Source organism: Chinchilla lanigera, unplaced genomic scaffold (assembly GCF_000276665.1).
Source record: "Chinchilla lanigera isolate Chin_1 unplaced genomic scaffold, ChiLan1.0 scaffold00029, whole genome shotgun sequence".
Taxonomy (NCBI): domain Eukaryota; kingdom Metazoa; phylum Chordata; class Mammalia; order Rodentia; family Chinchillidae; genus Chinchilla; species Chinchilla lanigera.
This window is the reverse complement of record NW_004955430.1, coordinates 10,505,111-10,518,821: the sequence shown is the minus strand read 5'-3', so window position 1 is coordinate 10,518,821 and position 13,711 is coordinate 10,505,111. Positions and strand designations below refer to the sequence as shown.

The window sequence follows — 13,711 nt, the reverse complement described above, 5'->3', positions numbered from 1 at the left end:
TGGATACCCATGGGAGTCACAGTTGAACCCTGGTAGAGGAAAAAAAGCTAAACATTCAGAGTGGCTTGTGGTGTGGACTTCTTGGTGCTATTGTCTCGGAAGATAGGAGAGGTTCCTGGAACAGCTGCAAGGAACCATCTGAGACCCAGCTCTCTGAGAGAAGGAATGCTCAGATAAACAGCATGGCTACTTAACAGTGTGGCCAGGTTACTGGTGAGAAAGGGAAGGTTGATTTCAAGCACAACAGGAGGACTACCCTGTTGTCCTCAAATTTCTTTGTTATGAATGCTACAATATTTAAGGGGTATGAGAAAACCCAAAGCATTGTTTTCATGGAAATCCATGCTCGATGGTTACACAAAATTCAAACAGAAAAAAATCCTTCATATAATGAAAGAAAGAAATGGAGGGAACTTTTCTAAGCCTAGAAAAAGCCAGTCAGATTCCTAACAGCTGCCTATGGGGGAACCTGAATGATTTTCCTGTCTGCAGGAAACTTCCATTTCACTCTTTCGGTATCAAGGAGATTCTGAGAGACCAGTGAAGACTAAAAGTGTTGTTGATTGTGCTTATTCTGGGAAGTCAGCAAGTCGAACAAGCTCCTGCAGAGCTTGCAGGTCCACTGATTTTCCAGAAGGACTGGCCTGGCTGACCTGCATTCACATCTCAAAATTCTGATTTTTGGTGGAAGATTCTCTTCTTTTCCTCTCCTCATGTTCTCACATGGTGTCTTCATGTCTGACCTCAGGAAAGGAGGTATCAGAGTCCTCTGAAGGCAACTCTGCATGCTGCCCGCTTTGGCTCTAAGGGAGAAGTTACCAGTAATACGTTCTATCCCCCTTCACTCAAATGTGTGCTCTGCTTCACCTTCCTTCTTTGCTGTGTCTTCAGAAGTGAGGGTTTGTTCACAAATCCTTGCTTTGAGGTTGAGACATTCATCTTAAGGATAATAGACTCCACCCCTTCAGAAAGAAAGAGGAGAGGAACAGTTATGGTTAGAATAAGAATAGGAAGCTGTTGGCACACACCGTATCGGCTCCAGGCGTGAGGCCTGGCTTCCATTCAAGCCTGGCCTGTTTCTGCACTGTGGCTGCCCTCGGGAACCAGAAACCAGAGGCTGTGGCCTGGTCAGGATGCAGCCGTGAATAGCGGTGCCACATAGATCATTTACAGAAGATTAGCTCACAATACCCATGCAAATAAAGGAGTTTAATAGGGTTTGGGGTCAGAAAGCCTTCACCTTACTTACCCTCTAGGGCTCTGGGCTTCATTTAGGGCATAGTCCTTGATTGTTAATTTTCTAAAATCTAGTAAAAACCTCTTGTTCTAATGACTTTCTGATGAATTTCTCTATGGGCCCTAACTCCCTGGGAACTATGGAGAATTTCCACATATCAAGGCTGTTGAATCATCAGTCCCTTACATAGAATTCTTCAATTTATTGCTGAATGCCTTGACAACTGTCCTATTTATCTGATATTGTTAATCTGACTTAATCTAACTGCAAAAGAAAGTCTGCTTGCTGCCGTAAAATGTGAAGGAACTCTTTCTCCCTTCTAACTACAAAGCTCGCTGCCTAATGGTACAAATATTTGTGGGTTTGGCAAAGTTGAATGTCAATTTGTTGTTTAAATATAAAGCTGGAAAGGTTTGGAGAGTGCTGAGGAAATAGGACATCTGTGCACGTGATGTGCAGAATTCTTGGGAGAAGTCGTTGCAGGTAGCACGCTACAAGTAGCAGCGTGCCAGCAGTCTGCAAGGAAATATTTCTGAAGGTTACTGGGTACACAGAAGAGCCAATAGCAAAACAAGCAAGAACTTGCCATAGAGGTAAAAATCATTTTTTTTCTCTGTACAGGTCTGTCTTCCTTTGGTTGCTCTCTACATTTGATTTAAGGATTATAAGAAAAGGAATGATTTAAGGAGTGATAATACTTCAGTGTAGAAATTAGAACACTGCACAAAGAGAAGCAATCAAATCATTAAAGGTGGCAAATACGTCTTCTTTTATCTCTAAAATAGATGTGGTGTCCCGTTAGAAAGATGAATTAGTTAATGGCTGGGGTTTGGTAGAGAACCTCAGGTGAAAGTTTTATGGCTCTACTGGATTTATTTGTCTGAGTTAAATGTTCTGTGCTCTAAGGCAGTGCTTCTCAAACTTTAATGTGAATTTGAATCCTTAGAGCTTTCCTGGTAAGATGTGGATTCTGATTCAGCAAGTTTGGAGTGAGACCCAAGACTGCATTTTTAAGGAATTCTCAGCAAGCTCAGCACTGCCCGACCAACTCTGAACAAGGCCCAAAGTCCTGTTGCTCTAATTTGGAGGTAATCTGCAATCAGCTGGGGATCTTCTTAAAAACTTCCCAAAGATTCCTATTGATTAGAATGGGACCTGTCCTAGGAGGTGGAATTTTTAAGTCCCCCCACACATGCGCACCTTGAGTCACACTGTGTAAGTATCATACTGATCTAATGTGCCAGTGCTCATGGCAGCTCCAGGACTGGGGTGTTGGGCTTTAAATAAAATGACAGGAGCACAGTATATAGCCCTGTCACACAGCGATCCTTCAATAAACCATGACAGTTCAAACAGCTTTGGCAGTGACAAGGGATAGCATCTAAGTTATCTGAGGCACAGACAACACTAGCCCACAGCGTATAAACCGTGGCAGACATCAAGGTCAGTTAAGCATAGCAAAAGTCTGGCCTTTATTAGTTACAGAGCAGGTACTATCTCACTGTGAGCAGAGCAAGGAGATGAGGCAGCTGTGAAGCTCTATGCCAAGTCTGAAGACCCTTGGAAATAAGGAGAGAAACTTACAAGGGAGGCTCATCCTAGGGAAAACAGAATGTTATCTCCTTAAAAAATTAAAAATGGAATTACCAAACAGCGCAGCAGTCCCACTTCTGAGGCTATGCCAAAAGAACTGAAAACAGGGTCTTGAAGAGCTATGTGTACATCCATGTCCCCAGGGCCGGTATTCCCCATAGTCACAAAGCGGAAGCAATCTTAAGGGAACATCCAAAGATGAACTGATACACAAAATGTGATCTGTACATACATATATGATGGAACAGTATTCAGGCTTAAAAAGGGAAAAGTCTGATGCATGCTACAACACAAATCATACTACATGATTTGAGGTGTCTAACATAACCAGAGTATTAAATTCATATAGACAAAAGTGGAATGATGTTTGTCAGGCGATTGGGAGGTGGGTAGGAAGATCTTTTTTAGCAGACATAGTTTCAGTTTTGTAAGACTTATGGAGTTCTGAAGATTGGATACACACCAATGTGACTGTATTTAGCACCGCTGGAGTGTGCATTCAAAGTGGTTAAGTTGGTAAACTTTGTATGTATTTACCACAAGTTAGAAAAAAAAGTAATAAAAAAACCCAGATGTGGTGGCACATGCGCCTGTACTCCAAGCACTCAGATGGATTATGAGGCCAGCCTGGGCTACATAGTGAGTTCAAAACCAGCCTGGAACATAGCAAGACCTTGTCTCCAAAAACAGGGCTCCTCAGACAATATTCATGGACAAGGAATCAGAACGATGCTGGCTTTGTGTGACTTGTTTTCTCTTCTGGCATCTGGTTTCTAGAAAGTCCCAGGTCTGTGAGGAAGGTGTATGTAAAGCATTTAAAGGACATTTAGCTCCTGAAATTACAACTTTATGGATAGAATAACAACTGAGACTCAACTATGTGCCAAAACATTGTGCTAACCACTTTATATTAATTATTTGTATTTATCCTCATTTTAACTCTGTGCAGTAAGTTCAAGTATCATACAATTTCCTGATGAGGAAATTAAGGCTGAGAGAAGTTAAAAGTTTCTGAGAGAGTCAGAGCTGAGATTCAAACCATGGCTGAAATTATACCCTCAACTACCACATCATCATCTTGTACAGTTTTTGATTAGTCAATATGAATTTACTTTTCAGTCTTAAAGTCTCAGGTTATATATTGGTTACAGTATGAAACCTACTTAGAAAAAGTGTCACAGAAAAAGAGTAGTTGTTAAACTACTCAGGTATTTGAAAAGATTAACTACTTAGCCACAAAAGAAAGGGCTTGGACTGCAGCAAGAATGCATTTAGAAGCACTCTCACCTCATAAAAGTCTATATGCTGATTTATTGTGTTACTGGAGATCTCTTAGATTAAAAAAAAACAGGTAAATGTATACCTTGGGTTAAAGACCTCTTGAGCTTTGACTTTGTATATAGATTTATATTACTTAAAGACTAAAAGTAAATTTGAGGTTGATTATTTTTACAAATGCTACATTTAGGGATAAAGACCATATCATTCCTTATGGAATGACATGGAAATAAACAAACATACACAAATATACATACACAAAAGGAAAACAACTATCTTAATTTTGAAAACAAGGAATGTTTAGTGAAGTCACTGTCTTTGAGAAGAGTCTGAAGCAATGCACCATGTATTCGTGGAGTAATTCAAGCGTATAGCTTCACAAGGGTGTAAACTACCTGTGTATTCACCTCTTACTATATGATAGTTGCTGTTGCTTGGGACTTTGCCTATCTTATTTCATCCGACCCTAAGCTAAGTATTATAATCTCAGTGGATATGCGGTAAAACTGAAGCCAGAAAGTTTGAGTGACTTGTCTGATGACATGCAGTTAGTCATTCACAGAGCCAGGATTTTTATTAGCAGATTTGAGGTATATCTGACTCCTAAACCTGAGTGTTTTCAGGAACACGTCCAAAAGGAGTGAAGACACAGATCACAGAGGGACAAGGAACTGTTTCAATAGACAGTGAATGGGAGCTTACAAAGCATGAGGTCAAGTGAGCTCAGACAACACCTCTTCTCCTACGTTGACTTTTATAAACTGAGTCTTGAGATGATCCTTTTCTTTAAAAAGAAAAACATAAAATAACAACAACAAAGGCAAAAACAAAACAACACAAAAACAATCAAAACAATGCAGAATTTTAAAACATGATGATAGGACATTAACAATGGTGGTTGTATTACACATTGTTATCATCAACAAAGTTTCTCAGATTACCAGATGCAAGAATGCAAGATTGATCAAACAATTAAAGAGAATAAAAATAATTTTAAAAAACTTTAGAAATGATACAGAGCTTCACTAAACAAGATGGTAGGAATTCAACCATGGTTGTTTTGTTGCATATTGTTGTTTTCAAATTAGTTGTTCAGATTACCAGATATAAGCATGCAAAATTGGTCAAAAAGTTTAAGCATTAACTGTTCCCTTCAATACACCAATAGACTTCAGGAGCAGTACAATTATCCCAGCTATCCTTGTATATACATATACATATTTTTCCCTTCCTTCTTTCTTTCTTTGCTGTTTTCCCTCATCCCAGTTGTTCCTTCCCTTTGAGCAATTTCTTTCCCTTTCACAATATCTATTGTACCTTTTGGGTTTTATTTACTCTTTCAGTTTCTTATACTAGGGAGACAATACAATGTTTACACATGCAATTATGAGTTATTTCATTTATGAGTATGGTCTCTAGTTGCATCCATTTACCTATAAAAGCCTCAAGTTTATATTTTTATAGTTGAGTAATACTCCATTGTATAAAAATAATACATCTTTTTTATCCATTCTTCAGTTGATGGGCATTTGGGTTGTTTCCAACATTTACCTATGACAAATTGTGCTGCTATAAACATGGGTGCACATATGTCACTGTAGTATGATGTTTTCAGTTTTTCTGGAAAAATACCCAGAAAGGGAATAGCTGGGTCAAATGGGACCTCTAATCCTAGTTTTGTGAGGAATCTCCACACTGATTTCCACAGTGGTTTTACCAGTCTACACTCCCACCAGCAGTGGAGAAGGTCACTTCTTTCTTTCCTAACCTTATTCCTTTTAATTCTCTCTCTTGTTCAACTGCTCTGTCTAATGTTTCCAGCACTATATTGAATAGGAAGATGATCCTTTAAGGAAAGATTTAGAAATGAAACAGGGGTCTGAGATAAGCTAAGATGGAAGTAAAAGTGAATGGGCCATAAATAGGGTAATCTGAATGGAGAAGAAACTCCTGGCTGGGAACTGAGAGACTGGGAACCTGTTGTGTGAGATGAAATGCAGCAAATAGCAGATAAATCAATGGATAACAGTAAAACAAGATGTAGGTGTGAGTCACTGCATATTTTAGACTGAAAATTGATAGGTCCAGGATATAATGTGAAGGGCAATAAAACGAGGAGAAAGACAAAACTTTTCTATCACAAGCTCAGGTGCAGATGACATTAACTGGTGTGATAACCATCGAAATGGAGCAGATGACAGTACCTAGGAAAATATATAGAAAGGTCAAGAAGCAGAACTGGGGTTGAATTTAATCCTCAGGTATTCAAGAGAGTTCTTTAGACAAATGGACATGTTAAAAATTTAAGAAAGATGATAATGAGCTTGATTCAAAATTGGATTCCTTTTGGCAAAATTTGCAGCAGAAACTTCCTGATTTTAAAGTTAGCCACCATTTTTATTATTCTGAACACAACAGAGTGATTGGGTTATAATAATGCTAGCTGTATAGTTTGAATCTTAAATGTTGCCCAAAAGTACATGTGGTAAATGTTTGGACCTCTGCATGACACTGCTGGGAGGTCTTGGAGACCTTAGAAAGTAGGGCCTAGTGGGAGGTCTTCAGGTGATTGAGGCGGGTGCCATTGAGAAGAATAGTGAGTCCTGTGCCCCTCCCTCTTTAGCTTTTCTGCCTCGTGGACATGAGGTGGACAGGTTTGCTCCACACAGACTTCTACCATGATGTGCTGCCCTGCCACAGGTCCAAAGCAACAGAGTCAATGGATCATGAACTGGAATGATGAACCAAAATAAAGCTTTTCTCTGTATAAGCTGATTATGTTGGGCATTTATTACAGTAATGGAAAACTGACTACAATGCCAGCCAATACACATGGAGTAATTTATAAGTTCCCAAACATTGTCATGTACTCATTAAGTGGCTAAAGTTGTACTTTGAATCTATGACTTCTGGCTCAATCCAGAGTCCACGTTGACTTCCCCAGTCAGCTTGCTGGACCACTATTCTCAGTGATGAAGCTATAAAATGGCCAAATTAATCTGAAAGAAGATTTTTAGCCATGGATGAAGAGAAGGGAATATTTGTCCATAAAATGTCAGCAGCACTTGTCAAGATATCTTTAAGTAACTAATAGGTCGGCAGCTACTTTTCCTGCAAGTTGAATTTTCTTGGCATCTTTGCTATGTGCTCTGCCCTTTATTATTTTAGTACTGTCTTTAAAATGAAACAGAATATTGGTCAGTCCTTGGAGTGAATAATGAACTTCTCTGAAAACAAAAGGTCTTGGTTAATGTGGTTAGGAATGACTTAGCTAGTACTGGAGTGATAGATCAAATGACCTCACCCAGACCAAGCATGTGAAAATACACTATTAGTTTTCTCTTAGCATTATTGAAATGTTTTTGCTGCACAGCATAAAATTCACCAGTGACAAGTAGGCAATTCATTCATTTTTAGTAAATGTATAGGGGGTTGCAAAGTTTTCATCACCTCAAGAATTTCCTTCATGTCCCTGCTCTTGCTCTGAGCCATAGACAGCTACTGATCTACCTTCTGTCATTATCGCTTGCCTCTTTTAGGCATTTAATATAAATGGAATGATATAACATGTAGCCTTTCACACCTGATTTCTGTCACTTGCAATGTCTTTTGATGCCCACTGTCTTATATGCCCACTATCTTATAGCAAGTGTCAATACTTCATTTCCTTTTATTGTTTAATAATATTCCACTGTGTAGTCATACCTTGTTCCTTATTCACTGGAAGGGTGGTGTCATATTAAGGTGTTAGTTTGGTTTCATTATAAATAATAGTACTGGGAAGATATGTGTGCTTGTCTTTATGTGGACATACATTATTTTCTTATACAGATTCCTAGGAGTAGAACTGATAGGTTGTGTGGAAAGTTTAATTTTTTAAGGGGCTGCTATACTGCTTCCAAACTCGGTAAACCTTTCTGCATTTTCACCAGCAGTGCCTGAAGGCTCTGATTTCTCTACCTATATCCTTCCTACATTTGATGATGTTGATCTTTTCTTATTAGGGCTACTCTCATGAATGTACAGTGTCATTTCATTATGGTTTTAATTTGTATTCTCTAATGATTAATAATATCTAGCATTTTATGTGCTTATTAGCTATTTGTGTTTCTTTTTTGATGAAATGTCTATCAAACTGTTTGCTCATTATATAATTGGGCCATTTGTCTTGTAAGATATAATACTTCTTCATAGAGTCTGCATAAAACCCTTTATTAAATATATGATTTGCAAATATTTTCTCCCAGTGTGTGGTCGATCTTTTCATTATCTTAGTGGTGTCTTTTGAAACATAAAAGTTTACAAGTTTGATAAAGTACAGTTTATCAGTTCTCTGCTTTAACGATTATCTCATTGTAGGTGCTAAGAACTTTTGCCCAACCTAAGACCACAAACATTTTCTTCTATATTTTCCTCTTTTTATTTAAAGAGAATAGTAAAAAAAGAGAACAGTAACAACAATATGCAATATAACAACCATTGGTGAAGTCCTACCTCTTGTCTAGTGAAATTCTGTATCATCTCTAATTTTTTTATTCTCCTTAATGATTCTTTTATATTTTCTCTGAGGAGTTTTATTATTTTAACTCCTGTTTTTAGGTACACAGTCCTCCCTTATAACACCTACAGAAGGTACATAAAATAATGCTCTGTTTATTGGAATTACACAAGATCTAATATCATTTTTGTTTTCAATGTATTCTGGAGGTCAAACAGAAAAGAATCCCTGAAATTTAAGTCTCGTAGAGTGAGTATGCCTTTGGTGGGGAAAATGGTTTTTGTGTGACTTTGATGTGAGTGTGGAGGAGGAGAGGACAGGGCTGGGATATGCTGCAAACATGTCCTTTTTCAGGTCAGCCAATCAGAATGTGCTAGATGCAATAGCAAGTAGAACTGGCCATCTGGCTTCAGCCTAAAAATGAAAAATGACTATTTAAATCTGCTGTCTATCTGCTCTAGGCATTACTTAGTACATCTGCACACTCAATAAATAAAAATCATCATAAATTCCATTTCTTCTTACAAGTCTCTGTTCATTTGGTTACAGGAATGGTTTGGGTGCAAGTAAAGGGAAACGAGAGGACAAGGTAATGAAGTTGGATAAACTTAACAGGCAAAAATCATTTTGATTTTGTAGAGCCACTGAAGATTTTGTTAGACCCAGGAAGAGATTTCAAGAATGCAGGAATCTCCTGAAATCTTTCCTTTCCCCAGCCATCAGCCACTTGAAACCACGCTGTGGCTGTCAGATTCCCAGTCTCTCTCAAACTAAAGTTTGCATATCCTTCCCAATTAAAGCAGGAACGCTCATAAACAACCACCGCAGGGCTAATAAATAACACCTTAATGCAAGATAAACAAATAGTGATGATGACGGGGATAAGAAAGGAAAGGTAAGATGCTTAGGGAATGGCTCTGTGCGTATGCCAGGCTGAGCAGGAAGTGAACGGTTGCCCATGCAGGCCAAAAGGGAATGCGGAAGATGCCTGTGCAGAACAGCTGGTCTTCTCTTCAGAAAGCAGAGCTGACTCAAGGAAGGGCTAAGAACTGCCATCACAAATTAATCTTTTAAAATTAATCTTCATTACAAAATAGTGTATTAACATATAATCCTTTGAAAAAGCAACATTTTCTGTATGTACATCCTTTTCTCCACCTCTACAATCTCCAGAGCCACTCCCTTCCGTGTCTTCAGAACAGCCCTAGTGAAGTGTGTTGTGACACTGTTCACTGCATTTACGTGCACATATAAGTCCCCCCAAAGCATTGTGCTTGACGTTCTCTGACATAAATGGTGTTGGACTATAGGACTCATTCTGCAGCCTGCACTTTTTATTTATTAATACTTTTTAGGGAGTTTTCCAAACCAGGACATAGGAACCACACCACCCTCCTCTAGACATGGTACTTTGAAATGACTAGAAGTGTATGCATCCTTTGCAGCTAGATGATGTGAATTCACATACATTTCTGTCCAGCTGTGTGACCTCGAGCAAGTAAATTTCTGTATGGCAGTGTCTGCACTTGTAATATAGTTATACAAATGGTACCTACATCAGAGAGTTCTTGTGCATCTTCAAGAGTTAATATGTGAAAAGCTCTCAGAGTCTGTTACATTGTCCGTAGCCAAGAAATGTTCTGATTCTTCATTTTAGTAACAATGTAGTGTGCCAGCACCATGGTTTGTTTTCCTACTGATCCATATTTAGATTGTCAAGGATTTTTGCCATTATTAATAAAGAACCTTTCAATTAATGCTCATAGACTTGCTTCCTTATGTGTCCATGTAAATGTTTTTATAGGGTAGACTTCAAAAAGTGGACTCCAACAGATGTAGGAATTGTGCATGTTTGATGTAGCAGTAATGCCGAATTGGCCTCTGATTTCTATTTCTGTCCATGAACCAGAGAACCACTTCTTCCACTCTTACCATCAATTAATATGTTCAATGTTCATTCCTCTAAAAAGAGAAATGGCCTTGCTTTAATGTTTTAATTTGAATTTCCATAACTATAAATGGGAGCAAAAATACTTTCATATATTTATTGGTCCTTGAGTTTTCCTCTTAGGTGAATTCTCTCTTCATAACCTTTGGCCATTTTTATATTGAGTAGCTTGATTTGGAGAGTTTATTTCTACCTTCTGCATGCTAATACTTGGTTTGCACATGGGCTACAAATATTTTCCCTCCAGTCTAGGTATTAATTTATTGAAGTGCTCTGTGGACTACTTAGTCCATTCTCAAGTAGTCTTAAAGAGTGAGCTCTCAGGAGAATTAAACCACACAGAGACCACCATGGCCATGCAGAGACCACAGCTCTGAAAGGCTGAAACATAACATGGATGAGCCTAGTGCTATGGACATAGCCAGGGAAAGACCTTCTGCACCAGATATCACGCAGCCCAACCCCTGCCACTCAGACATGGGTCATTGTAGAGACCCTTGAATTGCGTTAGTCAGAACATTTTTATCCCTTGAACTGTGGTTTCTTCTGAAATATGGTTCCAGATGTGGAGGTATGACCTGAAAACCCTTGGGTAGCAGCACAAAGAATACAAGAAACAGAAAACCAAATAAACTGTCAAGAAATTCTTCTGGGACCCTGCTACTCAAGTAGACACAGCCGCGTCTCTAGGAGCTGTGGGAAATACAGAATCCAAGCCCTTTTCTGGACTGACTGAATAAAAATCTGCACTGTAGCTAGACCCTCAGGTAAGTGGTATACACGGTACAGTTTGTGAAGTGCTGCTCTGGGCATGTTCGAACAGGCCAGATTTATCTGTTTGGTGGATCTAGAGCTTCATTCACCATCTGGTATAAGTTCAGTTTCATCCTTCCTAAAATTCACATGGTGAAGCTCTATATATTCTAGTATATGTCTTATTTGGAACTAGGGTTATTGAGGATGTTATTAGTTAATATGAAATCATACTGGAGTTTGGCAGGGCCTTTCTCTATTAAAAAGGGAATCCTTATAAAAAGAAAATGTTTGGACACAGACCTACACGGAGAAATTACCATGTAAGATGAAGAGATATAACTAAAACCAAGTAGTGCCAATAATCTCTAGCAAATCACCAGGAAGAGAAACATGAAACAGAAGGAGCCAACCCTTCCCATACCTTGACTTTGGACTTCCAGTTCAGAACTAAGACAAAAAATTCTATCATTCGTACCATGTCCTTGTGGCACTTGGAACCATAGCACTGGTAAACTAATACACTGTTCCTCGAGTCTCCCATAACGGAGGGACAGGGCATGCTGTGTATTGGGTTTATCCTATAAGTAATAAAGAATATTACTGGGGATAAGTTGGATACAAAGTGCCACCCCTATCTAAAGCAGCCCTGGCATAGCACCTGCTGAGGAGTCCTAACTTTTCACAAGGTCAAGAGATGCCTCCCTAGGCCATCAGCAGTTGGCTTTCCAGTGGTACGCTCATGGTAGCACGTGGTCAGCTTTCTCTGTCTCTAAGCAGAAGTGGGAGATAGAAGTGGGAAGTCAGGTTTGGAGGGGAAAGGCTGAAGAACAAACCCCATCATCCTTGCTTGTGTGCTTTTACTCAAGTGTTCAAATTAATGGGGGGCTTACAGGAAGTTTGCGCTGGCCAAATTAGAAGCAAAAATGGATCTGAAAACACTCATAAGTGACTCAGAGCAGTTATGTCCATAGTTCCCGATTTACTCACAGCCTTTTAAAGCAGAGTGTGTGGCCTTTATTGAACCAAAAAGTAGATAAATCATCATCTTTGGGATCAAAGTTAGTTACTTCCCACCAGGCTTTCTGGAGAGGGGCAGTACCCAGGAAACAAGGTACTTTCACCACTTGACTGCTCTTCCCACAGTTACCTCTGTAGATTAGAACATAAAATAGATTTTATTCTAAACAGATCTAGTGGAGTGACCCCCAATTTTCAGAAAGTCTTTATTTTTTTCAAGTAACCACAGTTAATGTTTATTAAGTAGTTAAATGTTCTAGGCACAGGACTAGTGCTTCACATGTGAATATTTGAATTTAATCTTCATTATATTCATGAAGGTAGGCGGTTGGGTTATCTCTATTGTACAGCTGAGGACACTGAGGTATACAGACCTAACTAACCTGCTCAAACACAGCTCATACTATGTGGGGCATAATCTTGTTGTTCACTTCCAGCAGAAGCTATGTGATAACGGCTCTGGACAGCACCTAAGGGAAGCTGTCACGTGTTCTTCTCCTAAGGAATCTTTTGCTACTGACACCGCAACAGTGGGATTAAGGGGAGCAGTAAGTAACAGAGGCAGAAAGAATGGGATGCTGAGATTTGTTCTGGAGATAACCAGATGCACAGGCTAAATCCAACTTAAAAAAGGCAAATCCTTTCTGCAGATGAGTGCACTGAGCCTAAATTTACCCCATTAAGGGAAGCAATAGAGTTTATGCAACTTCTCAAACTTGAGCTGGCCATAGAATCCCTGGAGGGCTGTGAAAGTGCAGGTCCTGACTCAACTCTCAGAGTTCTTAGTCCCGAGGTCCTGGGGGAGGCTGAAGAATTTACCTTTCTGTACATTGCCAGGCACTGTTGATGCTGCTCTGGGGCCACATGCTGGGAATCCCCGGGGTAGTGGTCAGAGCATGGGCTCTGGAGTCAAGCAACTCCAGGGTCACCATCTTGTCACTGAACAGCTGTGTAAACTTGGGCAGGCTTTTACTATTCCCTGTACTTCTGTTTTCTTCAATATAAACTACGGCTAAAGATTTTTCCATCCTCTTCTATATTGATTATAAAGTAGGAACAAGATTGTAATAATGACTACTTTTACAAAATGACACAAGACCACCTGGTACTTATTAGGCACCCGAAAACTGCTGTGCTGCCACCACCATCCCCACCGTCATCACACTTTTCATTCTTGTACACATGGTTCATTCTTACACTTCTCTGTGCTCTAACTTGCCAGACATCTTTGCGTTTCTGTGTGAGAAATGGATTTTCGTAACAGGCCCTACGTCATAGGCTTATTGTGAACATGAAATGGGCTACTCTTTCTAAGGAATTCAGCACCATGCTTTATACATAGCCAGGAATCATCTCTTCCTACAATAAAGCATAAATTGTACTA

At 39.3% G+C, this 13,711-nt stretch overlaps 1 pseudogene; it reads right to left on the bottom strand.

Annotated features, from left to right (window-relative positions):
* Window positions 1-13,355, bottom strand: part of LOC102006265 — a 55,993-nt pseudogene extending 42,638 nt beyond the window's left edge.
* Between the last annotated feature and the right edge of the window lie 356 nt (window positions 13,356-13,711).